The 27,550-nt window shown below is 27.7% G+C and overlaps 1 protein-coding gene across 2 annotated transcripts in view; it reads left to right on the top strand.

Moving 5' to 3' along the window:
* The first annotated feature begins 9,878 nt into the window (after nt 1-9,878).
* LOC122710897 overlaps nt 9,879-27,550 on the top strand; it is a 93,529-nt gene continuing 75,857 nt past the window's right edge. Inside the window, exon 1 of one of the 2 annotated variants that reach the window (XM_043929125.1) lies at nt 9,879-9,981. The gene's annotated coding sequence lies outside the window, so the exon portion shown is untranslated. The remainder of the gene's footprint in view (nt 9,982-27,550) is intronic. The other variant, XM_043929124.1, reaches the window with a different exon arrangement.

Here is a 27,550-nt window from a genome sequence, read left to right as displayed (position 1 = left end):
AGTGTACCAAAAGTCTCTGGATTTATTTGGAAGTTTCTTATCGTTCTATCAATATCACGTAATTATATTTCAAATTCAGTAAACAAATTTCGATAGATTTTAAAATCTTATCTTTTAAATTTTTTAAAACATTTCTTCCTTGAAACCAAAAAAGATTAAAATAGTATTAAGATAAATAATTAAAGGCTAAAATAATAAAAAAATGAAAAAAAGATGGTTAATTTTATATTAGAATAGTTTTCGAAATGAAAAAAATAAATAATGATGTTTGTTTTCGAAGTTTGTTAATTGTTGTATAATAAGAAAAATGAATATTTGTAGAGGATATATTTAAATATAATTGAATTAATTGTTAAATAAAAAAAAGTCTGATTAATTTTCCATAATGTTAAATTAAATCTTGTTCATTTCAAACTATTAATTTAAGTTTACTTATGTAAACTTTTTATTGCTAATGCAATTTTTTTTAATCCAATTTTAAGTTTCAAAACTTAATAAATAATTTTAAAATATACTTTTATTACATTTTAAATTGAAAAGATATGTTAAAAATTATTCAAAGAAAATGAGATAAATTAAAAAAAGTATTCTCTAAAAAAAGAATAAAAGATAATGCATACAAATTAGAAATTTTAAATATTAAAATATTTTCAGTTCTCCACTTTTTTTCATTTCTCCATTCTTCATCCTCACGAAATTTATACTCGTTCGAAAATTATAATAACATTTCTCAATTAATCTCACATTTTTTTCCATTTCTCTCTATTCAACCGCAAGGCAAAATGTCGAAATAAATTTTGTCAAATTTTCTAGTCATTTTAGAAGCATAACATTTGAAATTTGTCGGAAACGAGTTTCTCGTTGTCAACATTCATTCAAAAACATAATAACATTCTGTCGTCCAATCAAACACGTTTCCATTATATCCGCCCCAATAGTCTCGATTTGAATTCAAATAAACGATCTGAATTAAAAATTCAAGCAATCAAAACATTTAATCCATCTCATTTTCATCCCTCTTTTGTTTCACGAATCTTTAACGAAAAGGGACAAAGGACCAATGTAAAAGATTCCCATGAAAGGGGAGAGGTGAATTTTCTCGAACATAAAATGAACGAGATAGCTCGGAGCAATGGCGAATTCTCTCGTGAAAGTTTCAATTTCTTCGTATTCAAGAGGTAATGGCTTCTCAAATTTTCGAGCCATTCCTCTGTTGCGGATAGTAACGTCACAGGCCGGTTGTAGTGGTATCCCCCTAAAGCCACTGGCTGCCTTCCCCTCTCTCTCTCTCTCTCTTTATCAACTTTTGGTGAAGTTCGCCATGAATTTACTCATCAGTTGCTTCGATGTATCCTATTTAGTCGTGTTACTTTGTGACAAAGTACGAAACGGTGAATACCTGATTATTGAATACTTATCGAGCGATCTTTTTTGTTGTTTTGGAGAAATAATATATTTTTCCATGAAATACGTGTCATAAAATATTAATCATAAATTATCATATTGATATTTTTTTTTTTTTTAAAAAAGAGTAGAATGATGGAATTTAATGTGTGCAAAAAAGAGAAGTTTTATAAAATTTAGAAAAATAGTGTAATTAAAAAAAAATGTAATTTTATAAATGTTTATAAAAGAAATATGACTGTAAGTATATAGAGTGTTAGTATATTGATGGGAGGTAATTTTGGAAGGTAGATTCTAGAGATTAAAATAAATATAAATTAACAAATTATAAAAATGTCGATTGCGATATTTATTAAGTTATAATTAATTGAAGTTTGCAAGAATGAGATAGTTTGATATAAATCTAAATTATTTATAACTTATTAAATAAGCTTTAATCGATATTTTTCTATATCAACTTGTTTCGATATCTTAGGAAAATTCTGCATAAAATTTGCATAAATATATCTTTTAGTTTAACAATAGAAACGATGAATGGATAATAATAAACCAATAAAAAGAAATAGAAAAAAAGAAGTATAAGGAATCAGTTAACAGTTTCTGTAATTATAGTTCGGTTGCTTTCCATAACAAAACATGCAATTAAAAAATGGTATAGTAATATTGGCGTATCAGTTTTTATTAAACCGAATGTCTATTGACTGAATAATCGCAATGTGTCTTTTTTGAGAATTTCGACTAATAGAGCTAATCTTTTAAAATACTTTTGTCTCGTCTTTCACTTTTCATTCAGTTATTTTATAAGTAATGAGAATTTTCCGAATCTTAATAGTTAATAACTTACTCGATTAACGTTCCTTCCTTCCCTTTTCGAATTTTCGCTCGTTAATTGAATTTTTCTCGATGGCAGGTTATTAATATTTTATTCCTAGTAATTATAGCGAAATAATTAATGGAACCTTTACAAAATGGAATTAGTTTGAGAGAGTAGAATATACAGAGTGTGTTAGAAAATATAGTATCTTTATCGAATAAAGAAGAATTATTCTCTATAAAAAATATTAATCAAGAGCAAGAAATTAAATTTTCTTTTTTTGAATAAGATTTTGCTTTTCGAAAAATCGAAAATTGAAAATATACTATAAAAATATCAATGAATACTTTTAAAAGTGATTGTAATGATATCAATGCGCATAGAAATTGCATAATAATATCGATTTGCTTTTTTTTTTATATAGTTTTTCATCAAAATATACCGAATATTCAATATGGCTGGATACTTTTGGAATTATTTATTATTATTATTTTTAAGCAATTCTATGATATATTATGTACGAAACACTCTGTACATTTCAATAATATATTCCAATAGATAAAAAAAAAAAAAAATACTTCAACTTCGATAATGGCAATAAATCATCAAAATCCATTACGATTTCTCTATCATTTGTTTGATACAAATTATATCCATATATCTACTGGCGGAAAATTGGGGAAAATTTCATTTATCCAGTTCAAGGTATTCATTTTCCCCGATCCTTTTAAAAAAGGAAACATAGGGATGGGATGAAATATGAATGGCGATATAGAAAGGTGGAAATTTAACGAATCGTTAAACCCAATTTCGTGCAAAAATAGGTTCAGAAGGGATTGGGAGATCAGAGACAGGTAATTGATTCAACCACGGCTTGTCGATTTGCATCTTCCTTTTTGATCTGGAAGTACAGACACGGAAATTACTGTTTTCCCTGTCGCTACCCTCAATTTTCGAGTTAAACCGAGCAACCTAGTCCATAAACCTTCTGCTTCTGTCAACGAGAAAACGATTTTTTTTTTCGATCAATAAATTGTTAATTAAATCAGAGTAAAAAGTAAATTGTGTGTATAAGTATTTATAAGAGAAAGAAATTTATTTATTTGAAAAATGGTACCGATTATTCGAATAAAAAATAATCGATTTTTGGATATTTAAAACTTTTAGTTTATTAGTTTGATGGTCAATGAGCTAGAAGATAAAATATATGAATGGTTAATGGAGAGTGACATCGTGTCTAAACAAAGTTCCTTTTCCTCTCTTCGAAAAGCTTTAGTGAAAAGCTTTTCTTTGAAGGTTACTTGAAATAAGAGGATCCCTCACACAAAACGATACTTTCCATACTTCTTCAAGTATCTGTACTGAAATTTGCAGTTGTCATTGTTAATAAAATAAGATCCTGCTAAGATCTTTGGAACTGTCTTTCGTTCAATTCTTTATATAAGGCACAAATATGAGTTATACCGCAGGGTGGACCGACGAGTCTGGACAAAACTTATTTTACATATTAATATATTCATGAGACATCTTTGGAGAATCGATCCAATAGGCCAGAACAAACGCAAAATTTAATATACAAAAATGTCTCGATCGAGATGCAAGTTGAATTTAGAATTCAAGAAGACTACTTGAAGAAGACAGATCTCTCTCTTTTTGATTCGATTGCTTGCATTACTTAATAAATAAGCCCCAAAGAATTTTCATATGAACTTTTGCGTTTGTTTTGACTTTTATCGACCCTCTCATGAATATATTAATACTTTATACGGTCCAGACTCGCTTTCGTGTGTCTTTTGGGTGGTGGTGTACCCACGGACCCGAGCCAAATACGAATTTATCTCTCCCACGCGAGATATTTATGCACCCTCTGGTGTCTCGGAATTCGACAGCAAAATTCTTTTAGCTGACAGAGTCAATCCAACCCCGGGATAAATGATACGTAAACGATAATACCGCAGTTCTGTAAAAATCGTCTCGTCAATATTCAACTAAGATTATTCGAATAAGAAAAAAAAAACTGTTAAAAGACTTAAACTATTTTTAACGAGTATATTTTGTTTTAGAACAGATCTGGACATTTTTCAAATATCATTGTTATCAAAATTTTAATTTTTAAAATTATTCGAGGAATAATTTCTTTTTCTGAAATAATTCACACGAAATACTTCACTCGAATATTATATTGAATGATTTATTCATTATCGTTTTACGAAACAAATTATCTGATATTTGCCACGTTTATTTATTATATTTATTATTATTTGTTATTCGATGAAGATGAAGATGATTGATTTATTAATATACAGCGTCAAATGTTTGTTACTAATATTATTACACGCATATTACGACTATTATATGTATCATGCATTCATTATTTGTTACTTATTTTTTTAAATGCCATTTTAAAAATAGCATTTAAAAATTTTTAATCAAGGAATGACAATATTGTTTCCTTATCGATCAATTTCTTATTTAATTGATCAAAATAAAATCAATTGAAATACATTACTCATAAAATAACAATTTGTTTGAAATAAATTTTGTCCAGATCTGCTACTATCGTTAAAAAAAATTTGTTTTTTCTTTTCTTGTTATATTTTCCAATATTATTTATAATTCTTCTTTCTATCCCGATGTTCGTATTCGCAACCTCTTTTGTATTCACAATAATACACCGTCATCATCGCGGTTTACTTTTGTATTCATCGAGCTATTATCACTGTTTTGCCTTGGATTCATCATCGTTTCAACTATATTTTTCCGTCATCATTGTCTCAATTCCAACTCCCGCAATTGTCGTCTCAATTTAGACTCGTCGCTTCTGTTTTTTTCTGTTTTTGTCTTGTTCTGTATCGTAATTTCAAGGCTTTTTGTTTTTTTTCTTTTTCTTTTTTCTTTTTTTTTTTTTTCCCCTCCAAGAAAAAAATACGTATCCCCATTTCCAGGGATTTTCCAAGCCTCGTGAGGTCACGGGTTGAAAATAAAACGCGCTCGATATTTATAAAAGGAGATATCTGAGCTGTGGGGAAAATGTAGACCAATAAACTGATAGATAAAAAATAGAAAAAGTTAAAATTTTGATTTGTGATATCTCGAGAAAAAAATTGTGATGTACAATTTGTTCAACTCGTACATTTTGTCATAATATTAAAGAATTGCATCACGGTGTTCATAATTGAAAAATTTAAATTATGTAGAAGATAAATTACTTTATATTTGTCTACTACATTTGTATTTCATATTTAAATTCAAATAAAAGAAATTAACATGTGTTTTATCTTAGTTTAGTGCATACAGTTATGTATGATTTTACTGCTAAATAAATACACTGCTTTAACTATAAATAACTTTTATATCATATTTTATACGATTATAACGTCATATTTTTATGACTTTAAGGTTCAGTTTCATTATATATATTATTAGTAGGATCTTTTATGAACATAATGATTGCTATCTAAATGTATTATGTGATGCCATTATAAATTAAAAGATGGCACGAGAGAAAAAAATTAAATATATAATCTCATTAAAAAAATGAGAAAGATATTTCGATTAAAGACAAAAAATAATTTATCCTCATAATTTTTCATCTTTATATATTTAAACAAAGAGAAATAAAGTCTTTGTATTATATTGTGTTCATTAATAAAAATCGAAGAATATTTCAAACTTTTGAACAATAGTTGTTTGAATAAAGAAATCACGTCATGTTTTGCAATCTAAAATTTTCGATACATTCAAATTTTCGAACAAATCTAATAAAGATTACTTCAATTGTATCAATTTTTAATTTCGTAATTGAAGAAAATTGATTAATTAAAAAAAATTTAATCCAATCATTGAATTAGAAAATAAACAAAAAGAAAACTCAACGTATATATTTCATGTTTTGTTTGCGATGATAAAAAACATTAAATTCTGTTTCTGTTAGAGAATTTATTGTATTTCATGCAATAGTTAATTTTTCTTCAAACAAAACGAGCTTCGAGTCAGAAAGTATTGGTTTCCATCGAAATTTATTAGAACATAGCAAATATAAAAAGAGGATGTTGGAAAGGTGGAAAAATACTGACAAATAACTATAAAAATGAATCAAAAAAAGAAAAAAAAAGAAAATAATAAATAATATTACGTTTGATGTTAACATTTCGAATTGCTTTTAAATGTTTCTTTTTTGATTTTTTTTCTTCTTCATTTTGAAATCAATTTCAAATAATCTGGGATATTGTTTTCTTTCGATCAATTTTTCGTAATATTGGAGAAAAGCAATAGAGATGCAGAGAAATCTTTTCAAATAGTTGAATTTTAAATAGAATCAGAGAGGACGAAATATATATTGGAAGAATCGATGTGCGGACAAGGCAAAAGTATTAATGGAAATGAAAGTCTCGGTCACGGGTAAATATCGGATTAATGAAATTAAATTTGGATATTTGAAAATGAATTTAATATTCGACACAATGTCGAGAGAGATGAAAGTCAGGGCAGAGATATTGGTTGAATTTTAATGTCTTTGTATATTTTCGATAAAAAATAAAATATTAAATATAAAATAAAAAATAGAAAATTGTTTCTATTTTTTTAATAAATGTACATTTTCGTATTCATAGAAAATATTGTATAAACAATTTCTTAATTAAATGATAATTTATTAATGATTATATTTTTAATATGGTTTCATATATTATAGATTCGTTTCAACAAAATCTTACAAAATTCAAGTTAATACCTTTTAAATTAATATGTCTTTGTTGAAAGTAGGTTAATACTTTTTTATATGAAACCACATTATGCATCGATTAATGCATTAAAAGATATAAGTGAACGAAAAGGACATATTCAGCCTTCCATATAATAATCCCTGTATATTTATTTATGAAAAAATTACTAACATTATATCCTTTTTTACATCGTGCAATTTTTCATTCGAGTTTTATAAAATAATTTTATAAAATAAAAAAAACTTTTTTAAACTCTATATTATATATAACATAAAATATTCATACTCTGAAACAAAATAAAAAAATCTACTTCCATTTTTTAATAATAATTCAGAAATATTTTATAAAGAATAAATTTATTATTTTTTCTCTCTTCCTTTTTTTCTCTCGCTCTCCCTCCTTCCCTATCCCCCTTCTCTCTCTCTTTCTTCCTTTTCCTCCTTCCCTCCTTCTCTCTCTCTCTCTCTCTCTCTCTCTCTATTTCTATCTATCTATTTATCTATCTATCAAAAGAAAAATCATTTCAACAATTAAACATCATTTTAATATTTTTTATGATATCTTATTTTTTCACATCTTGAAGCATCGTTTGAACGTCTTCGAAACTCGAAGAATACATTCCCTTCTCGACACGTGGAAACCTATATCCCACCCAGGTGTTGTCAGCAAGGTCACGTTTCCGCTCTTTTTCGTAGGCCGTGACGACTAATCGATAGAGCAAACTGTTGATTCTGACCCGGACATGATTCCGGATTTTGCGGGCCACGGCGACTATGTCAATCTTGGAAATCAATGAAATTCGAGCATCGTCACCGATCAATATCACGCTTGAAGATCGCTTTTTCTTCCCCTTCAAGAGGAGGAATTAATTTTATGGAATTATTTTTGAAAAGATTAGATGTTTCAAGAGATTTGAAGATGTTTCATAGAATATAGTATTTTGGAATTGAGAATTTTCGAGAAGAAAAATTAACTTTAGATGGAGGTTAATTAACGAAGGATGATGGTACGGTTGTTTGAAATTGTAGATGATATTTGTATCGTTATTTTGATTATTAATTACTGTTTCTTCCCATTTTTTTTCTATTACTTTCTCTCGAAACAATTGTCTCGATTATTATATTCAAAATCAGTTCTTAAATTTGAGTCGAATTAAATTTAATAAAAAAATTTCCAAGCAGTTAAATATTCGATGGAAGATCAAAAAATTCTCATGTAAAATAATCTTTCATATTGAAGAAAATTTTTTTTTTATTTTTTTTAGAAATTTCAGTTTTTAATTTGAGAAAATCTTGAAAGAACGTCTCACAAAAATCAATATCTCAGCCATGATTGCAGATTAAAACAGTAGTTTCCCATTTCGAAAATTTATCACTAAATTTCTCGACTATTCATCTTCGTTATTCATTTGTGTTGCTTTTAAGAGAAACTCGAATGGAATTCTGTGATTGGTAAAAAGTATTTACCAGTGAATGGAACGATATAGATGAAGTTGGAAAGTTTTAATGAAACTCCTGTCGTTTGATGTGTTATTCCGATTATGATAGATTGTTGGCGGGATCGAGAACTTTTTAGAGAAATGAAGGAATGTTTCGATGAATTCCTGTTCGTTGTAATTTCTGAATAGATTTATGGAATTTTGGATATTTCTTTGGGAAGGAAATTATTCCTGCAATTTATGCGTTCCCAATTTATTATAATATTATCATCGATATGATGTTTTTTTTTATTCAAAGATAAATAATTTATATTATTTAATACAAAAATATATATTTAAAAAAATTGAATCGAAGAAATTTTTATATTAAAAAGAGATTAAAATTTTATGTAGAACTCGCATCTTCAAATCTTAATATTATTGATTGTCAAAATTATCGATCAAGAACATCCCAATCTTTTATCTCTGATTCCTAAAAATAATTTTCACTTCGATCTCGAATCAAATCTCGATTTATCAAACGAGAGAGAATAAAAGACGCATCACGTTCTTTTATTTTCTAAAAATAGAAATCCAGTGAAAAAGAAATCCCAGGTTCTTTCTCCTTTCTCCCCATTTTCTGTTTCACAACGTCCTTTGTCAATTCATCTTTTCCTCTTCAATCTCGTCGAGGACGAGAAGGTTTCCCTCCTATTTTTGGCAATTCCCCTAAAATTCGTTCAAAAAGCCTGTTGTGCACATTAATATCGCGAGCCAACCAATCCCCATATCAAATCGATAGAGCTTAAGACCGTGAAAGGTTGACAGAGCCACGTCCCTTCGTTGTTAACTGCTCCCTCTTCACCCTTTGTGCACACACCTTGATTCGTTAAACGTATTTCGCGCTTGACAGATTGTTTTCTTAGACGTGACAGAGGGACATATTCTATGGATGTAGTATTTGCTTTCCAAGATCGTTTCGATTGCATGAAATGTTTGAGAAACGAAGTGGAAGATGAATGATTTAATTATTAATGTTTGGGATAGATTGTTATAGATGGTTTGAGCTAAAAACATGACTACGTTAATATATTCGTGTGTATAAAAAAATTGTATGATTTTCTAATAGTAAATTGAAATTGGCTCTAATTTTTCATAATTAGTATGCAAAAGATAAGTTATATTTTTAGATGTCGTAAGGATTTCGAATTCTTCTTTTTTGAGCATGTTTTTAGATATGTTTTCTATTCAATTTTTTTAATTCTTATTTTTATGTGTTATTAATTATGGTATTTTCTTACTTTAGTTTTATGTTAATAAATTTGTTGATATTCTGAAATATTCATATATGTGTAGATTTAAAATTAATAATTGTTTAAAACATTGCATTATCAGAATTAAACTCTATATTGGATTATTCCTTTATTCAGTTATTTTATAGTGGAATGTAGATCCATTAGATTTGATAAATTAAAAAAGTTTACAAAAAAAAGTTACTTACATCCATTTTCAGAGCACATTTTTGTGGTCCATACTGAACTTTCCAGTCGGTGGTTAGGAGGTCGAATCCTGCTGCAACCATTATTTCTTCTAATTAAACAGCTGAATCAACAACTTTCCTTGTGAGTAATTCATCGTTAAGCATCGAGCATTAATTATATATTAAAATAATAAGATAAAAATCTAGATGTACTTCTTTTTTTTTTTATAGCACATATATCCATATAATACACGTGCACTTAATGATTGTTTCCATTTAATGTTTCCGGATATAATTCGTTTCCAATAAAAATAATGTTTTATTGTAGGTATTGTTGCAGAGAAATTATATTTATTATTACAGATAATATAAAATAACAGTTTAATACTTATTATTACATATCAGTTAAAATATGTGTAGGTACATCCACTCCATTCCACTTCATTAATATTACACTCACCAATATATTATCACCCATTAATATTGTTATATTAGCAAGCAAATTCCTGAATATTTTCATGATGAAATTTATTTTAACGATATTTAATTTAACGATATTTAAAAATTTTAAATAATATATTCTTAAATGCATATCAATATATAAATTAATTTATTTTAACTTTGCAATATATTTTCCCATTAGTGAAGATATAAAATTCTTGACAATTTTTAAATTCTTCGAGTTTTTCATTAAATTTCCTCGTTATATCGATGTTCTCTCTTATTTTTCCAAATAAAGATTCTCGAGATGTAATTGTTAACATGCCATTCCTCTAATTTGGTACACGAACAGATTGGATTTTACCATACTCGAGAGGAATTATTAATTGCACGATATGCAGATGCTTTTGTTGGCGAGATTTGACGATCGATCGGTGTAAATTATCGACGAGCCATGGAGATTTATTTATTCCTCTTGGAAACCTCCATTTGTATTCTTAATTAATAAGTTCAAATTGTCTTGATAAAATCGGTTTCAGTGAAAAATAATCAACACGGTATCAATGATTATTCGTTGTCTCGTTAACATTTGCGAAATAATTGTATTTGAAGGTAGGGAAATTGGAAGAACAGGAAAATTATGAAAGAATTATAAGAGTAGATTTACAGAAAAATCAAATTTAGCGATGTTAAATCAAAAGTAATTATCAATTATTGAGATACGTTATTCAATAAAGAAATTCGTCCGGTAGAATTTTTTTATGTAATTATGGAAAGTATCATATATGTGTATGTATAAATTGTAAACTAAAATGTAAATGTAAATTAAAAAGTACTATCGAAAATTAATTTGATAGCGAACAATGGATAAAGAGGGAAAAAAAAATAGAAATTGTTTTATAAATATTAAAACATTCTTTTTTTTCGTATCATTTAATCGAATTTCTGTTAGAAGAGACATTAACAAAAATAGCTCATTATCATAGTAATATTATCTCCAACATTTGCACAGACTAATCAAAGGATTTATTCAACGATTTTTCATTATAAAGTCATTATTTACACGTGAAAATATTTTTTCTTTCTTTTTTTTCTTCAAATCATTTGTTTGTTTTAGACAAGTTTTTCTATTTTTTTTTTTAATAATTTGATTCAAGTCTATCTTTGATATTGAAATCTTTAATTGAATATCGAGTTATGCATATTTATTTTAAGATAACATTCAATGGTATGTAATAATATTTATAATTCCTCAATTGCTAATTTCAAAAGATAGCTTTTTTTATGATAATAGTTTGAATATCTTCATATTAAATAATAGATAAATTTAAATAATATTCATTATTTAATACTACTACATTAATATTATTACATATCAATACTCCACAATGTATTACATTAACTAAGATTTTAATTCATTTAAAATTTACAATAAAAAGATAAAACCGTCACAGAAACGTTATTTTAAAAATTGATTTTCTGTAGATAATTTGGGTTTTTTAGGATCGAGAGGAAATTCCATTGTTAAATCTTTTCGAAGCAAGTTTTTATTTTTATCGAAAAAAGTTTTAAATGTTTTATTTAACAATCATTTGTATCTTAAATGAGAGTCATACTTCGATAAGTTTCTTGGAATTTTTTCAGATTTTTATAATAAAAAAATAAGTTGCCTATAAATATTTTAAAAAAAGTATCTACAGAGGGTTAATATATTTAATTTTAGCCTAATTTTAGTTATTTCTCTTTCTCTCTTTTTTTTTATTTTTATATTTCTATTTCACGTTTATATTCTTTTCTTTTCGATCAATTTTATCTCCAGTATTTTATCCATCAATTTTATCTTGATTAAATTTTTTTATTGAATTCATAACTTCATATTTATTTTAACATATATAAAAATTCATATGAATTCATTCTTATGAATTCGTTTATTCACGAAGGAATATTTACACGGTGTAAATATTCCAACATGAAATGTTAATTGATTTCAAGGAATAATTTATTGTACGTCGAGATTTGAGATTTTTCATCAATTTCTTTTCTCAAAATCTTATATTGATTATATTTTCTTTTCTTTTTTTTAATTTATAGATTATCATTATAAAGAATAAAAAAAAAACTATCAAGTATAAATTAATTAATAATCGCCAGGGTTTTAAAAATCTAAATTTATCAAAATTTCTTTTATTCCATTTTATGATAATTCTTCAATTATAAATCAAACACACGATAGAAGAATCGTAATGATCTCGATGATTGTTCACAAATCTCATTTCAACGATTGAAACATTATTCAACATAGTCCTCATCAATCTACAACCTTCACACCTGTTCCTCCATTATTTCCCCTCCTTTTTTTCTCAGCGAGCAGCTTTCATGGAGGACTTCTTTTTTTTTTCTGTCTCCTCGGAGACATTAATCAAAAAGTGGAGCCTCTGTTTGTTTACGTCAGTTCAAAACAGCTCCTTCGATGGAAAAATGTACCTCGTTTCGCTTTTATCCCAACATCTTCCCTCTAATTTTTTCTCCCTTCTTTGAGGATTTACTAAAGAATCATTTTGAATATATCGAGGAAATAAGAAATTCGCGATTGGTCGCGAAAAACTGGATTCATCGTGATTGAAAAGTTCTTTAAAAGAAATGAGGAATGAGATTTCATTGTTAGGATTCGTTGCTGATTGGAATAATGTTCGTGAGTTTTGGGATTCTGGGATTATAAGAAGATGAATTTTAAAATTATTTTCTTACAGATTTCTTTTTTTGAAGAGGAATGAATTTAATAAATAATTTTGTGAGACATTGAATTTTTGAATTTTTCAATTTTAATTGTTAAAAAGAATTTCTAAATAGAAGGTCATTTTTTTTTTTATTTCTTTTTAATCATTTCGGAATCTTTAAACTTTTCTATCAGATTCTGAGTTCTCAGTGGCAAAGTGATTAACGTACAAATTATGAGTTAAAAATAATTTCTATTGTTATAAGGAAGATATGAATTATGAAATTTATGTTCAACATGATTGAATGTATATTTATGTTATTTCATATTAGAATTAATTATAATAGAATTATTATATTATACTCATAGAACAATTATAGAATTATCATATTAAATGGAATTACAGAATTATTGTATTTTATAATTAATAGAATTATTATACAATTATATTATTATAGAATTGCTGCCATTATTATTATAATAATTAAATTAGAATTAATAATATTTATTCTAGTAAAAATATTGGAATATCTAAATTTCTAGATAAGAATAAATCATAGATATTCTTTCTCTTTCTTTCATCTTGTACCTGTTTTGTTAAAATAGTTATTCAAATTTCTGTCCCATTTATTAATAACATTGGCGTTGTATCAGAGCAAACAGGAAAAGACAATTTTCCATCCCAGTCGAGAATCATGAAAGGAGGACATCGATTGACACACATGGTTTCGAAACGTGGTTTATATCGTGATTTAATTTCGAACTTAATTAGTCCTCCGTCATTCTGTTAAAAATTTCGTGATTGACATTCACTACGAGATTCTATAACGAAATTCTATGTAATAATACTGCTTTTCAAATATCTAGAAAATTATAACAATAGTTCAATAGAAAAAAAATTGTAATATCAATTTTTATCTGATATAAAATATTAGAATCATAATTTTTAACATTTTTTCGTGTTTTTAGTATGGCATACGATCATTTTTATCAATTATTATTTCATAAATAATTAACAAATTAAATCATTACAATTATATAACTTATGTTTCGATAATTTTACCAAATATCCAGATTATTTTCATAATTTTTGTATACAAATATTTTTATTTAAAAATAAATTCCAGTTATTCTCAATTTCATTCATATTCAAAAGAGTTGTTTGATCATAAAAATATAATAAATAATAAGATATTATTATATATGTATATTAATATGTACACGATTATAAAATTAATAATTGATAAAACTTCCAATTTTAAAAACACGAGAAAATAGTTGAAAATTGTAAACAATTCTAATTTTCCTTTTAACCAGGATTATCCCAATACAACGTATTTAAAAATTCATAAAAATCGAAAATGACGTTTCTACACAATTATCGATTTTCACAAATTTCTCAGAAGAAGAGACAATCATACGTTTCATCCGCCATAGAATAGAAAATCCTTGTAACGCGTACGTTCACGCCACCCTGTATTGAATAACGTTAACGAGATTTCACGCGTATAGAATCGACGTCTACGAAGTGCAGAGCCGAAAGACAAAGGGTTGGGTGTATCGACACGTTCCTATAATCGACAGACTGTTAAAATTTTCTTTGTGGCGATGAGAGTGACACTAGGTGATCCCTTTGTCGGCCGCACATGATTGTTCACGGTTGTTGCTCGGTTGCTAGGTGTGTTCACACCAGTCTTTACGATGGTCTTTCAACCCTCTTGAATGGCTTATCCGTGTTCCTTTTAGCTGCAACACTTGTTGACCGATATTTTTTTATCACGTACCATTATGTTCAGTAATAATATCGTAGAGAGATCCAATTGGGGCAATGTGGAGAAATAAAAATTCTCATTAGAGTGTTTTGATGTGTCTCAGCAATTTTACTTCACGCTATTTTTAATTTTAATAAAAAAAATTAATTTTAATAATAATAATTAAGTTTTGAAAAATTTATTTCAATTGGAAAATGGGTATATCATATGATATAATTGTATTTATTATAGCAGTTGTATATTGATTAATTAAATTCAAGTATATTAAATAGTTATATCGGTAGATATAATCTCTTCTTAACTTTTTAAAGTGTAGAATATTGGAAGAATTTATTAAAAAGTGATTAAAATGAATCTAAAGGTATCAAGGAACATTAAATTGATGAAATGAAATTTAATGAAGTTTATCTTCTCAAAAGTTAAGATACTTAACAAAATTCTACGAAGATGATTGACTTAGATAGTTAATAAAGAACGATCTTTCTTCTCAATCGTAATTAGATCCTTCCTTCGTGTATATTCTTAATTTTCAAATTTCAATTCTGAATTACGTTTTTGTCTGGAAATCTTTCGTAGAATAATTAATTCCGTGAATATTTTGATAATTTCGTATCTTCTTTTACGATTACCTTAAAAGAATTTTAAATATTAATTTCAAAGATTTTAATAAGATAATGAAATTTTCTCAGGATAATAAAAGATAAAAATAATTTTCGTTCAATTTAAAAGAAAGTTATATTATTAGATAATATCTAAAATTATTATTTTATAAATTATTATGAAAAATTACTTAACGAGTGGTGAAAACAAATTTCTTGCATGTTAAAATTCATCGACGTTTCTTGATGGTCGAATTGCGTGATGTATTAAGGTTCACCAAGTTGTAAGTTCTAGGTCTTGTGAGAAATCTAACATCTAATCTAAATTTTATTGACTAATTTACTTAATTTTATATAAAAATGTGCATAAATTTAAGAAATATCTCAGTGATGCTAATAGAAAAAGAAAAATTTGAAAAATTTAATCTCATTCGTATTGCATATATTTTCAATAAATACATAGAAAAATATTTCTCTATATGGGCTTTAATTTCAAATTTTGAGAAAAAATTGAATGTTATATTATTATAGATAATGAATATAAAAGTTAAAATCTACTTTATGGAACTTGGAGGAACTTTTTAAAAATTCTTTCTTGTGAAAGCCACGAAATTTGATGTTTGTGTAATGATGAAATTTCTTGAAGAAGACGCATATACGGATTAAAAAGAGACGAACGAATGGAAAATGGAAAACCCACGTAACACAGTTGCGAAAAAATATATAAAATTCGTGGTAAAGGTAATGGAAAGAAATCGTTTTGTGTAAACAGAGTTAGGAATAACTGGTTGCCTCCAAGATAGATTTTACGAAGATGTGTTTGCTTAAAAGTAATGTAAAATCATCAAATCATCATTTCAAAAGAAATTGGAAAACCAATAAATAAAAAATAAAATTTTAAAGAGGATGAAGGAAAATATTTACAATCACTTACAACTAATTGAAATTAATTTGACAAATATTTTTAACATTTTTCTTTATTAGAAATTTCACAAATTTTATAGCGATAAAGTATTCCATTCTATCGTGAGGACTTTATTAAATTTTTCTAAATTTTGAATTTTAATATTAAAATTAAAATTAAATTAAATAGTTGTAACATTAATTCAAAAATCACTGGATGTATTAATCTTCCTTATAAAGAATAGACATAGATACCACATTTATCAAATGGACAAATACAGGTTGATTATATACGTATATCATACTTCTTGTTCCATGTTTCAACAGTATATGTTGTGATGCTTTCATATCTCGACTATTCTTTTGTATTTCTTTGGTATTTTTCAAGTGTTGAATGTATGAATAAAATATTGATTTTTAACATCCTTCGAAGAACAGCTTTTTTTAAATAAGAAATATTAAAATTTTGTATTTTAAATTTTGAATTTTTCTTTTTGTTTTTATAAAATTCAAGTATCATTTTAAATTTTCTTAACACAGCAACATCCTTTGGTATAAACTGAAAATGTACCGGTAATTGGTGTAGAAGAGCAAGATTGCCAAGTAATCGATATTGATAATTAAATTTAATTGACAAAGGGAAACACGTTCCATTGAATCGTTAAATCGTTTATCTATATTGTTCATATCGATATATCTTCAATAAAGAAATTTTTCAGAAAGTAGAGTTTCTCTTATCAAATGGAAATTCGAATATGTACGAATTGATATTTTCTACAGTATAATCTACAATCGCATTGTCAAAAAATCGCAGACACAGTTATCGACGAATCTTTCATCTACGAATTCGGTTCACAAATCTTTTCAATTATCGACAATCCTTCGAACGATGAGTTTTCGACGTATGGCTTGAAATTCAACTACCTTTCAATTCAATATTCTCTTCCAGTCACTATTGTTTCTTCATTCCAATGGAAAGAAAAAAAATTGGTGAAAAAACACAAGAAAAAGTGAATATTGTAAAATATAATGGTATGCATAAACGTAAGATAAAGATAAGAGAAAATGATGTATAAAATTCATTTCATTTCTACATTTGATAACATATTAATAATACATTGAATTTCAAGATGTTCAATAAATAAATGCATTGATATTTTTATGTTACTAATCATAAGCAGAAGAAGAATATATATTGAAAAATTTATAGAGAGAGAGAGAGAGAGAGAGAGAGAGAGAGAGAGAGAGAGAGAGAGAGAGAGAAAGTTGAGCATTCAATCAATATTTATATCAAAAATTTTATGTAAGAATGATAGGTATTATCTAGGATTTCCTAAGTACTAACCATATACTATCAAAAGATTAAATTTTTTCAAAATTATCATGAATTTCTAATGTGATATTTCATTTAATTAATAAAACAAATAAATAAAAAAAAAGATACATATTAATATGATATATAGTGTATTAAAATGATTAATAATGAAATTAATAATTATGGAAAAATCGAATCTAATTCTACAACGATCATTGATTAAAACAAAGAAATTTACTATAATAAATAGTATAATAGTAATATTAATGTTTAAATAAGTTTGCATACTTGCATTCTATTCTAAGAAATCACTTTATCACATCATTCTATCGAATCATCGTGAGAGTTCACCTCCTCACACAATCGATTCTAAATTTTTACTTTCCACGACGAATCTGCTTTGTAATTGAAACAGACGTAGATAATTAAAGAAGAATCATGGTTCATCAGAACACACGTCGACCTTAATTCCTTATATCTTGCGTGTCTTACGCCTCCAACGCATTTTGCAACACAAATTACACGTGTCTGAATATTCTCAAAAGGAATTCCTCCTCCTCTTCCTCCTTCTCCTCCCCTCTCTTTCTCTCTCTCTCTCTCTCTCTCTCTCTCTCTCTCTTTCTCTCTCTCTCTCTCTCTTTCTCTCTCTCTCTCTCTCTTTCTCTCTCTCTCTCTCTCTCTCTCTCTTTATCTCTTTCTCTCTCTCTCGGATCCGTTTAACGATTCGCGATACCAAAGCGTGAATAACATACGCGTGTATAGTGTTTTACGGCTCGTAACAAAGCTGGTTTCAGATATAGTTTATATACTTTGTACGATATGGCAGAAAATTAATGAGATTCCTCGTACAAAATAAGATTACTTTGTATCGTCGTTGCTTCGATGAATTTAGTTCCTTATGGCACTTATTTATATCAATAATGGATTAATAATATCCTAGGAAATTATATACTCTTTTTTTTTTTATTGATGAACATTTTATCGATAGTGCTTCGATATTATAATATTATAGTAGAATGGCACGGTAGGAACTTCGAAATTGCTTGATTATCAAATATGCCAGGTTATTGGATCGTATGTCTGATGGAGAAAGAAAAAAATGATTGATATAGTAATGCAATTTTTTAAATTATATATGCATAATGGAATTCGTTAATAAAAATAAGGATATTAGTATATTCATATACTAAAAACAGCGGTTGTCACATATTATTATAATCTTATAACGTTAAACTGTTTTAATATTATTTAATTTCTGCACTCTTTGGCGATATTTTGATATAGCCATAAATTAAGCAATTTACATTATAGATGGTAAACGCTTCAAAACGTTTACAGTAGACTTGCTCTTAACTTAGTTAATGCTTTTCCCTTTTTCACCAAAGGTATTCACCTACTTTTGCGTTACTACACTACTATTTTCATACAGATAACAATGGTTTACTTTATATTTTTGAAAAAATTATCACTAGGTTAAATATTTACTAGGTTAAAGTAAAATATTACTAGCAGGCTTTAAAAAATTTTATTTACAAATTTCATATTTCTTTTTTACTACATAATAATAATAATCATTTAAAGATTTGTTGGATATTTAATATAAATGAGTGCAATATTGTAAATATAAATATATTTTATAATTTCTAAAAAAATCTTGCCGCGCAGAAATATTTTTCTTCTCATTTTTTTACAATTTTTCCACGAAGAACTATGCGTTTTTCCGCTTTTATTCAAATTACACCCTTTTCTCAACTAAGTTTTCAATATGGACGAAAAACTCGCGACGAACTATCTCATTTGTGTGTAGAATTTACGAAACCATAATAACCGGACCAAAATCGATATTGGATATCGGCGTTCGTGCAACTAATTGAAATATTTGCCGATATTTGATCGAATGTTTAACATGCATTGCATCAAGTTTAAAAGTTTTGCGGTCACGTCGTGTAACCAGCGTCCTTTTTATCATAACCACTTATATATGCGATATTTATTCAAATATATCGCAAGAGAATATTGGAAAACACCTTCTGTTTCACTCGTTCAATTTAATTTTATACGATAGATTTAAAGTACAAACGTTCATATTTTCTTTTTAAAAAATGGTGATATAATGGTAGAATGCGAGGGTAGTAAAAATATTTGCATCGTAGCATAAATATTTTATGTTTTACTTCAATTTTTTTAGTATACATGGCTAAAAACAACACGGTTCAAATATACGATTCCTTGTATTATTTGTTTTAAAAATTTATTTATATGTTGTTTTATTTCTTTCATACAAGATTTTAAATTTCATATTTTTAATATAAATTATTCAAGCGCAATTCAGCCTCCACTAATCCTTAAAGTTTCTATGTTATCAAGATATCAACTTCTTTCCTTTTCAAACAATCTCTAAAGTAGAATCAAACTCTTAATAAATTTTACATAAACTATAAATCAGTATGTAATCTAGAAAACAGAAACAATGTTTCAAGTTTTGCAAAATTATACATCACATTCTAACTTTTCTGAAAAGTTTACTTCTCACTTGGAACTTTAAATAATTCAAAATATCGTAAAATATCTTGCAGTAATAAATATACAGTTTAAAAAAAATCTAAAAGAGAAGTTCTGATAAATAAATAAATAAAAAAAAAATACTGAAACAAATAGAAACGAATGCCTCATTCGTTAGTCGATATTCAATCCACTGTCGCAAGCAAAGAGAATAAAACAATGAAGCAAAGTTTAAAAAAAAGCCCGCATATTCCACAACGTTTCCAGTCTCTTTTTTCGAATTTATCCTCAATAATCGTCTTCTCTAGCTGTTACGCGATACGTTTGAATCGTTAAATGGATTAAAATTAAAATAACAAAGTATTTTTTTTTTTTTTTTTTTTTTACTTCATTCACTAATTTATTTTTCTTCGAGAGAAACTGAAGGAGGAAGGTTTGGTACGATATCAGCGCCATCTAGGCGATTCAATTAGGCTCGATCAATCTAGATCGTTTGATATCAGGGATGAAAAAGGGTTCTTGCAAGTCGTTAAGTCTGTGGCAGACACGATCTTGTTAGATAAGCTTATCGCGAATGATGGAGGATCGTTTAGAAAATTGTGATTAAGCTGATCTTAATCATTTTCAGATAGATTTTTTTGAATATTGAAACAATATTACAATAGTATAATAATACATTATAGAAAAAACATAGAAAAAACGTAGAAAATAGAGAGAATAATTTTCAAAATGAGATTTCAATAAAATTTCCAAAATTTTTCAAAAATTTAACAATTTTAAATGAAATAATAAAAGGAATAAAATAAAATTGATATATTTGGAGAATATCTTGGTGATCTACATATCGTAAAGCTTGTGGTCGATACTAACAATACTTTTCTTTTAGGTATTCATACATTTGCGATACACGTATCATAAAAAATGAATTGTGTGACATTGACGGCCACCAATAAAAAGATTGATGGCGCAGAAGGCAGAAAGTCGTGAATAGACGGTTTCCAATAATACTTTTATAGGATCTTCATGGATGGAAAGTTGAATTTAGATACGCGGAATGGCTCGTGTAAGCTCGTTCAAGCGTCTAATAGTTCTTGTAGATGTGAGCATCTCGGATTCTAAAGCTACTTGGATGGAACGCCTCGCTTTCAGATGCCATTAACGTGAGGGGAAGTTTATAACGAAGTTTTGAACGATACCTACGCATTTTCTTAAATGTAACTTGAATTACAAAGTCGAGGAGGATCGTGGATGAGGATCTTTTCTCGAAGAAAAGAAATGATTAAAAATTATATCTTTTTATATCTAAATAATTATAATTTGCTAATTTATAACAGTACTAGTGAATTTTAACGATTTTAAAAATTTCTGTTTTAATTAATTAATTAATGGAATGAAGAAGAGGTGTATAATTATGAGTCTTACATTTTTTATTTTCTAATTACTATTACAATAATTATTGTTTTATTACAGAAGAATTAATAATTTGTAAATCGTAGTATAAATTAGTATAAATATGCATAATATTTTATGCATACATGTTTAATATAATTCGTTAAATCGTTGATCACGTGATATTATAACGCGATACAATATTTCTGTAAAATAGTAATAATCGTGTTTGGTTTGGGAAACCTCAGGAAGTGGTTTGGCGGTTTTAGAGGACGTGAGACCACTAATGAACGAGCTGTCATCGATAATAATTCATCCATCATATTTGAGATCATGAATCAATTTAAAAGCAAAAGGTAAATTATGGATGAAATTTTTCTTATTATTTCCACGTAAAGAATAAATTAATTAAAATAATTCACCAGAGATTCCTTTCGGTTCGAAATAGAATAAAATTTTCATTTAGATACTTGTTTTAGGATTTTCTTTTTATAAAACTATAATAAAAAATTTTATGATAATAACAGAATTATTGTATGAACAATTTTGAGCAATATTTTAATATAATGTAAAAAAAATCACATAATAAGTAAAAAATATTGAAAAATATTGAAACGTGTCATTAAATTGTGTCGAATATTTTATATTTTATATTAATATTTTTCAAAATATGTCACCAGTTCTATCGATTAATCAATATATCTATTCAAAGCTTCTCAAGAAACAAAGCCAATATCCATCCAATAGAATCCCATCGAATTTCCAGTAAATTTAATCAATTCAAAATCTATCGAACAGCGCAAAATAAAAGAAATCACAAAAAAGGGATGGTCCACTTTCGCTCCGCTTTCATCAATTTTCCAAGACACCGTTTGGTAACGCTCTTTGAATTTTAAGCATGCCAAAGGAGGGTCAAATTACAGAGAGAGGCACGTAGAAAATCACCTGTACCACGGCCCCAGCCGATTTCCGCCCGCTCTTAATTGACTTCCGACACGTGGAGACGGTTGGGCTATGCGAACGCCGATTTCTAGTCGCGTTAATCTCCCCGCCATTTCAACTCGAGTATTAATGGAAGTGTTCGCGAGAGATGCTCAATAATGTTCGTACCGTATCGTTCAAAAATATCCGAATTATAAATATCACGTTTTTTTTTCTTTCATCTTCGAATAACTTTTATTTTGAACGATTGAAATTGAATGATCGAAGGTTCAAACTGATTTTTATTCATTTTTTGCTGTTTATATACGCGCAACTTGTTGAATGTTGAACTAGGCAGCAAATAATTCCGCAAGAAATGAGTAATAAAATTCATCGAATTGGTGATAATATATAATATCGACGAATGAAATATCAATTTCGTGGAGTACGTGGGATGATGTTAACCCAATTTTTATAAATTTCCGCGAAAATATTATATGTTCTATAAGAGGAGAAGAAATTGCTGAATAGTAACACGAGCCTCTTTATACAGAAATTTCAAGTGGAGTATCAATATTTGCTCGAGCACAATGAGAAGAGCAATTTATTGTCATAAAATACTTATAATACGGAACATCGAACGGACAGATGTAAAAAAGAGGAAAAGAGAAAGATTGTTCATTTAATTTCAATTAAATTTTTCGATAAGTTTAAAGGGCGGTTGAATCGATACGAGAAACGTATAAATAAAATATTACACGTTCGAAACTTTCGTGCGTTTGTATACGATTTTGTAAATATTAAAATTTAAACGTTCCAACGATGCCCTTGTTACGATACATCAATAAAGAAAATCGGAATGAAATCGATGGAATATTAGTTTCATTGTAGATAATATCGAGACGAGATTTGAACAGAGAATTTAATTTCAACGAAACGATATTCCACCTTTCTTCATTTGCAAATGAAGAGGAAAATGACAGAATAAATCGAAAAATAGAATCCGTGGAAAAGTTGATAAAAATTTACATGTTGGTATTTTTGAACGTGCAATTTTTATTTATAAAAGGATCTAAACGTCAACTAGGTTTTCTGCTTCTGTTTTACAAATTTTGTGAATGAACAAATGAATTCTGTAACTGTATTTTCTCTGAAAAGTAAGTAATTTAATATAAATTTGATTGATACGTGACAGAGAAAAATATCGGATATTAAAGAAGAGAATTTTTATGTTCGTTTATTACACGAATTTCTTGATACTTTATTTTTTTTTTTCTCTAAAAAAATATATACTTCAATTTTTCGTTACTGTTCGTGAAATTTTTCTCGGAAACTAAATTACTTTCTGCGTATTCGTATTTTATTCATGGTTCAAAAAATATTTAGATTTCTAGGTATTAACGTTTTTTTTTTAATTCTTCATCATTATTTTATTTCTCTTTTTACAATATCTACAAGAAATTTTTTTTTCTTGATTTCATACATCATTTCTAAATATCTAAACATCGTCAAAAATTTCACTTAAACTTATCTCAATTATTCCCTTATTCCCCTATCAGTGTTTCTCAATCTTTTTCAGTTACTAGCGAAACATTTTAAAATCAATTATTTATAAAATCAATATTTATAAATATCATTAATAAATATCAAACGTCTTTCATGAATCAAATTAAATTAAATTTTATTCTCACGATACATTGAGAAACCCTGTTTCCTACCAACTAGATTCTCGATTGATCGAAATGCCCAAGCCGTAGAAACGAGTATAGAATCGCGTGTTACTGAAATTGAATGAGTTTGTAAATGGACCGGCTCGAATGTAAAGGCATTCATCCATTACACCCGATGAACAATATCGTCTGGAAGCGATAGTGTAACAGTGTTCAAAGAACAGGAATTATGGCGACTAATTGTTTATGGTCTCGGATTGATGGTATGGCGCTTGCATTTAACAGATACCGCAAAAATATGCGAGCAGTTTCGTACGAGATCTAATTATATCGTGATTTAAGAGACTATTAAACGAAATTACCTTTCCCCTTGTATGCTCGTGTGCACAGTTATTTTAACAGCGCAAAGTGCGATATGTTGTCGCTGAGTTCTAACGTTCCGTGATGTGATTATTTTCCAACTCGATATACCAAAGAATCTTTTCGATAAATTCACTCGTTCGCCTAAACTAGATCCCATTAATTTTCCCTCGAAATCGATTCAATCCCTCGCCCCAAATAAATAAAAAATTTATTTTCAACGAGATATAATCAACTCCAATTTACGCTCATTATAATACGTACGTAATAATTTTCAGAGAACGTGCATCGTCCCAAAGTACCATATTTACGCCACGAATCACTCTAAAACGACACGCAACACCGTATCAACGGAACCGCACCGGGTGTTACACTTTGTCTCGATCGTTTGACGCGACCATAACCGGCCGAGCGTGTAATAAATCCGCTTCAACGCTTGGTTTTATTACCCGCTCGTTTCAACCAAGATCCATCAGAGCGATTTTCCGCGATATTCGAGAATATCCCCTGCGCATTCAACAATGGGAAAATCCAATAAACCTCCAATGGCGGGGAACATTTAAACGGGGAGAAATCAAACGGGCTTTTTTACCACGATTTTCCACCCTCATCGACGATTATTTCGTTATTCAACGCGATACGGCCAATTAAGCTTACACGCGCGACAACTCGGTTACTACTCCCCTTACAGGGGTAAGGGTGGACGGTAGGGGGTGGAGGAACACGCGTGGAAATTGATTCGCCTCGTAGCTTCCTCGTGGAGGGACTCGTGTTGAAGCTCGTGTGGATAAAGAGTTACGGTTATGTTGTGCGGGGGCAGATTAGATTAGGTTGATTATCTCGATCCTCTGAGTTTTGAGTTTGAGTTGCAGATTATGCGTAATTTTGAAAGTTGAGTTATTTGGAATTCTTTCGTTTCTTTGTGTGGATATGATGGAAATTTTGCAAAAATTTTGGGAAATCGTGTTTTTATATCGTCGATATTAACGGATATTAAATATGATCGAAAATAAAGTAAATGTTAATTTTATTCCTTAAATTTTAAAAATTATTTTTAATAATTTTTTAAAATTTAAATTAGTTTAAGTTATAATTGTTAAGATTACAGATTACAGATAAATATGATTTCGATAGCTTTTTTTCTGATAGTATTGTCATATTGTCAATCATACATTCAAACGTAATTCAAATGGTGGTAATTCCATTGTAGCTTCATCGAATTATATCGGATATCAATGACGATAATTGATAGGATTGATATACAGAGTTGCGTCGATAACTGTCGATCAATAACTTTGTATTTCCTTTTGCTCTCCTTTTATATCCTATAATAAATTGTTTTAGACCATATTTAAGAAGCTAGTTGTTCTTTTTTTTTTCTTGGCTTTCAATTGATTTTAGGAAGTTAGATAAGTTAAATATAATGCAATTACCAAGTTTTAATTAGGTAGGTCTGCTTCATCGTTGTTCCTCTTAATTTTTGAAATTAATTCTGGCTTATTGATTAAACGTCATAGTGAAGAAAAATTGAAATGAATATTTTACATGTTTTATAAGTACTTCGTTACTATATAATCTCTTTTACTTTTTTTATCAAGATGGAACAGATAAAATTAAATTTCTATAACGAACGATTTAAGTAAAATAGATGAACAAGTTAATAATAAATGGAAAAGTAATATTTTTCAATTTAATTTATTCTTATACATATGTTTAGATATATCCATATAAATTTTTCTTCATTAGATCTCAACTTTATTCTCATTTTCTTCAAATTGGAAATCTTATATTTTACATTCAATCACAATAATAATCTTCCAGAAAGGGATGAATAATCTGAACCATAAATTTTAAAAGTATAAAAACTCTTAGCAAACATAAAACCAGAATTTCTCGCAAAGGAACAATATTTTCAATTGAAATCTGTCATGCATGTGGCCCTGAATATTTCTCCATTTTCTTCTCCCATTTTCGTTCAGAGTATTTCTTCTTCCATTTTCGTTCAATCCATTAACACGTGAGTTCGTGTTTTTCACCGAATGAAGCGCGAGAAGCACGATTAAAAATAGCAAACGCACGTTCGGGGAAAGAATACCTCTTCGTTTTTACGTTTAAATAATATTCACTGTTCGCGAAGAGAAATCGTTTTTTTTCCACGATTGAAATGGGGGCGGTCGAAAGAATGGAAAGCATACGGTTTGAAAGGGCGCAAAACCGATTGGCAAAGGATAATTCCTCGAATGGTAATGGAACATCGAAATTGAATCGTTCACGAAGATACAAGATTATACACGCGTAGGTGTTGCGCCTACGCTTAACATGTAATTAACGTATAATCGATCCGGATCTGGATGGAACAATGTATTGGAATGAAACAAAGAAATCAAAAATGTTTTAATTGAATGGTTTCCTAACAATGAAAGAAAATATATTGCGCTAGAAATAGCTTGTGAATTTTTAAAATTAATTAAGTTTGAAGTTTTAATCTTTCGTTTTTTCTTTATTCAATTTTTTTCATTTCTTAATTTCTATTTGTATTATATTATTAATTGGAATAATTTTTCTTTCTCGTGTTCTTTTCACTCGTGTTTACGAATTTATTGATATTTTAAAATCAACGTTTAAAATATTTAGAATAAAAATTAGATTAAATATACTTGAAATTTTTTCATCCAAAATTTATCTTCATATTGTAGAAAATATTATTTGCTGAAAAATGAAAATTAAATTATCGTAATTATTAATATAATTATTATATTAAAAAATATATATATATAAATAATTCGAAACTCTATTTTGATTAAAAGCATGGATGCAAATGCGGCAAAATAAATAAGTTTTAATTACTATATAACCAATTAATCGAGGAACTGACCCAGTATATTAATAACAATATCACGATAATAATAATAGTTTTCCGATTGATTATAGTGGAAGCAAGGAAAACTTACCACAACAACTCGGCAAATATACATAGGATTGTAAACAATACGGCGAATACATGTACATTTCGTGAAAATGTAATTATTTGTCTGTATTATCATAGCATACCGTTTATACGATCGCTTTGCTAATTCAAATATTCGATCATAAATATTATTTTCTATGTAACGTTTCCTCGAA

This window comes from Apis laboriosa, unplaced genomic scaffold (genome assembly GCF_014066325.1).
Source record: "Apis laboriosa isolate Shangri-la unplaced genomic scaffold, ASM1406632v1 scaffold15_cov152, whole genome shotgun sequence".
Taxonomy (NCBI): domain Eukaryota; kingdom Metazoa; phylum Arthropoda; class Insecta; order Hymenoptera; family Apidae; genus Apis; species Apis laboriosa.
This window is presented reverse-complemented; position numbering and strand designations above follow the sequence as displayed.